We start from the raw sequence: 4,745 nt of genomic DNA on the forward strand, positions 1-4,745 counted from the left end.
TATATATATATATATATATATATATATATATATATATATATATATAAACTGGAAACTGCGGTTGATTGTTTTAAACTACTTAAGCTTAACATGCTATAAAAAACCAGTAGGCAAATTGGTTAGGATTCCGCGACTTTCCTTATGCATATCCTGTATCTATAACATTCATCTAGATATCATGTCCTTAGGATTTAAGAACTTCTTCAAAATTTGTGTTTTAGACGTGCTGTTTGATTGCGTATATACATGCAGAGGTAAATATGAGCCTTCTAACTGTTTGTCCCCATTTGCTTGTCCTACATGTTATTTGCTTATCGCCTAGATTTTCACCTTTTAAAAACCTTAGGTTGTCTAGAACTGTCCAGATTTAGATTTCCTAAATTCCTCCAGGTCCATAAGGAAGGGACGGGTAGCAGCACTCTTAGAGATCGTTAATTAAACTCGCTTATAACCACTAAAGGGAGGGTAATGGGTAGTAAAAGGATATGATGACCTGCACGCTAATATCATGTGTAGCCCCTCATTGAGGAGTGGTTACCGGGCATTGCATGGTTATGATCCTTTAGGCTAATCAACTTAGGACTTCCCTTTCCCAATTCCCCTATGTGCTTAAATTCTCAAAACTTCTTTTTTTTTTCCTTTTACATATACATGTATAAGTTGTCCAAACCTCTTTTACCTTCATTATTTGAACTTCCTTGATCATATATGCATTTAGATGGGGAAAGTTACTTTATTTGCAAATACTTGCTTACTTGTTAATTGACTAATTCACATAGTTTAAGTTCGGCCGGGACCCACCGTTGTGGACCGCGAGGGGTGCCTAACACCTTCCCCTCATGGTTATTTCGAGCCCTTACCCTAATCTCTGGTAATGCAAACTAGTTACATGAGTTAATTACTCTAGGTGCCCTAACGCACCATAATCCGTTAGGTGGCGACTCTTCCAATACCCAATTCCCAAAAGGAACCGAGTTGTTCCCCCATGAATGTCGAAACCCGGACTTCCCAGTGAAGGAGGAAAAAGGGGGCGCGAGAATGTCGGCGACTCTACTGGGGATATTTTAGGCTCTTACTATAACAAACTTATTTTTATGAATTAATCCAAGCATGCTTTATCCCGTGTACCCTTTCCCCTTATTTGAATTTAATTGCTTTCAAGCATTTATGATTTCTTTATTTTTCTGAAACTGACTTTTCTCTTTGTTTTCTTTTTCCGTAACTGTCTTTCAATTATTTAAATACTGCATTTACTATTCTTACGTGCAAATACTTGACAACATGCTATTTATTGTTGCATATGTCTTGCTTAACATCATATTCTACTCGTGCGTAATCAATCCCATAGCAACACTTGATGAGTGTTTGCGCTCTTCCTACATATCACCCTTTAAATTCGGAAAGGCGTATTTGCGGAAAAACTAGTCGATCAGCGGTGCGTTTGACGGTTCCATGCCTTTCCCCCTCAAGTTGTCCGCTTGAGGGTCCCAGTCTAGACCTCTATAGCAGCCTTACTCTGATTAACTGTACGTGCATCATGGTCAAACCTAGCCGGGTTAATATGTTGTCCGCATAATAACCATTTAAGACAAGCCTTGTCCAAAAGTCCATCGGGTTTTCCACAATCCCAACGGACGTAACCACGATTGTGTGCATTAATTTGGAGGAATAAGTGCCAATATTCTAATCATTACTGTATAAATAGACAAACCTGGAGGGGGAAAGGGCCTAACTCTCTCTTGTTTTGCAGAAAATGAGGCATGAAGTTTCCAGATTCGGTATGGTCGGTAGTATTCCTCCACTTTTGATAGATTGGTGGAGGGACCTTCCCTCGAGTGACCAAAATCATATGAAAAGAGTCTTAGGGAATTTGCCATCACTATTGGATCTTCAACGAAACAAGATGCTAATCGAGGCTGCCACTCTGTTTTGGGATAAGGAAAGGGCTGTGTTCCGCTTTGGAGATGTAGAAATGACTCCCCTCCTAGAGGAAATAGGAGGATTTGCTGGGCTACCTTGGGATAGCCCTGGTCTGTTTGCACTTGAAAATCGCACCACCAGAGGGTTCCTTAAGATGATGGGGCTGAAGAAAAATGATGATTTGGAGTGCTTGAAAAACTCCTACATACCTTTTGATTTCCTTTATGAAAGATACGGTCACAGCAGCTCTTACCGTATTTTTGACGATGAGTTATCAATCACCTCCTTGGGTTGGGTTCATCGTAGGGTCTTCGTGTTCATTGTGTGCTTCTTAGGCATGCTGGTATTCCCAATCCAAGGAGATAGAATCCATACTAGGCTGGCCATGGTGGCCAAAACTCTGATGGACGGGATCCAGGAGCAGACATATACTATTGTCCCTATGATCATTGCAGATATGTACAGGGCTTTGGAACGCTGTCAGAAGGGATTCAGATTCTTCGAGGGTTGCAACTTGCTGTTACAAGTCTGGCTGTTAGAACATCTCCAAAGGGGCCAATACCGCCAAGAGTTTTCACGAAGGCCGTGGAATGACCACATAGCCTTCCATCACCCTAAAAGGATGACTTACATTCCAGACATGTTCGATCAACCTAAGGATGCTGTAGGGTGGGTACACTTTTTCAACAAGCTGACTGAAGACCAGGTTCAGTGGATGTTCGAGTGGTTCCCCACTGACGAGTTCATCATAAGATCCAGAGATGTCCCGCATTTGGTGCTGATCGGGTTGAGGGGGATATATCCTTACGCTCCCCTCAGGGTTATGAGACAGGCAGGCAGGAGACAGGTCGTACCACGGGTTGCCAAGATGAGTCACTTCATAGCTAATTTTCAGGATGACGCCATCCCATATAAGAACGAAGCACAACATATGTGGACTTTGATGATTATTGTGGAGAAGGATACCATCGAGCCGGACATATACCATGCGGGACACTCATTCTTTTACCCCTCATGGTTGGATGATAATCTATCAGGAGTCTTTGAGCCAAGGGATGGTCCATGAAACAAGGTCATAGATGAGTTTGCCGAAGCAGAGGTAAAGTATAACAAGCTGCGCAAAAGAGTTTGAGAGTCTGAAGCTGAACATGTAGCGCAACATAAGGCCGATATGGAAATGGTTAACGAGTGGAAAGAAAAAGCTGTTAAATCCAGCGAGAGGCTGGAATATCTGGAGTACAGTTTAATGGAATTGGAGGGGAAGATAAGAAAGAGGGTTACCGACTGCCAGAACGCTGAAGGAAATGAAGGAGGGCATTTGGCAAGAGCATTCCTACTGTTGAACCTGCGCGAGCTGGGAGAGTTGATCGACAATAGCATCCGGTCTGGAGAGGGTCCTTCCGGGGCCAAGTAGATTATATTTACTCGTTTTCTTTTTAAATATAATAAGGCCAAGTGCCATTAGCAACATTATCTTATTTAGTGTCATTTTGTGGCGTTTATTTTTACATTAATGAAATGAGCCAATTATTGGCACTGAATTTCTCTAAATTTATTTGTCGCTAGGCCTACCCCGGGCACAACGAGGTTCCCAAATTAGGACGCGAATTTACATTTCTGCAATATGTGTTTAAATACTGTAAACATTTCAGAATCCTTACTGACTTGTTTACCTTTTTGTTTTTCTTTATTTTTATTCCCATCCCCCAAGGTTGGTTTGCTCATACTGGCATCATCAGCGTATCACACCAGATCTAGAGGCCCTCCACCTCCTCCTCCTCCAAGTAATACAAACAGCAAAAGGAAAGCTAAAGTGGACGATGTAAATGGTATTCGAAAAGAGAATGTGGAAAATGCAGAAATTTCAGATGGTCGGAGTACTCCAGCACCAAATGATTTAGTTTTGAGGTTAGAACAAAAGATACTGGAGCTACAGGGAGAGCTTGAGCAGGTCCTAACTTGGCAAACCTATCCCTCACTCTGAATGTCCCCGACATTAACCAACAAAACACAAAGAACCCAACACCTCCTCAAAACACACCAAATCAACATCCACAAAACTCTCCTGCACCACATCAATATGCAACCCCACCTCAAAACCTCAATCCCTTACCGATACCAACTCCGCCACAACACCACAATCAACCAATTCAGTACCCACCAACCGCCACTTATCACACTCCCCAGAACACACCGCAACCCATTCCCGATCCTCAAAACTCGACCAATGACCATCACTACACCCAAGTCCCTAGCACTCACAAAAACAACCCTATATATGTGGAAACCGTACCTCACTCTACTCAACCAACTTCCTATACACCAGAATCCGCTGAGAAGGACTTGCTCATTGATCGCTGTCGACTCGACACTACACTAAGGTAGGAAGAGCGGGTCGCAACAGCTTTTACCCGAATAGTGGTTCGGGATCGAATTTCCACAGGGAGCTACTAGTGGAGTTGTATTATCTGTCTAGACTAGTGATGTGGTTGTGCTTCTAATATCAATTCAAACATCTTTGGTTTTGATTTTTATATCTACTATTATAAGACTAATGTTTAGAACTAAATTATGCTACGTGAATATTGCTAAGGTGTATTTAATATAGAGAAAGGCACTAGGGTCGTGGCATTGACTAGGTGGCTAATTAACGGGTAGATGCTACTAAGGATAGATTGACATATTTGGGGCATATGCTATAACCATTGCACAATTGTACCCACTCTCACACCTCTCGGTAGAGAAAGTGATTTTTCCCAATTGACTCTCTCGAGACCAATTAGGTAGGCCAATTAGACCAAGCAACTAGGGTTCAAGTAGGGTGA

The sequence above is a fragment of the Nicotiana attenuata genome, chromosome 3, assembly GCF_001879085.1.
Source record: "Nicotiana attenuata strain UT chromosome 3, NIATTr2, whole genome shotgun sequence".
Classification (NCBI taxonomy): domain Eukaryota; kingdom Viridiplantae; phylum Streptophyta; class Magnoliopsida; order Solanales; family Solanaceae; genus Nicotiana; species Nicotiana attenuata.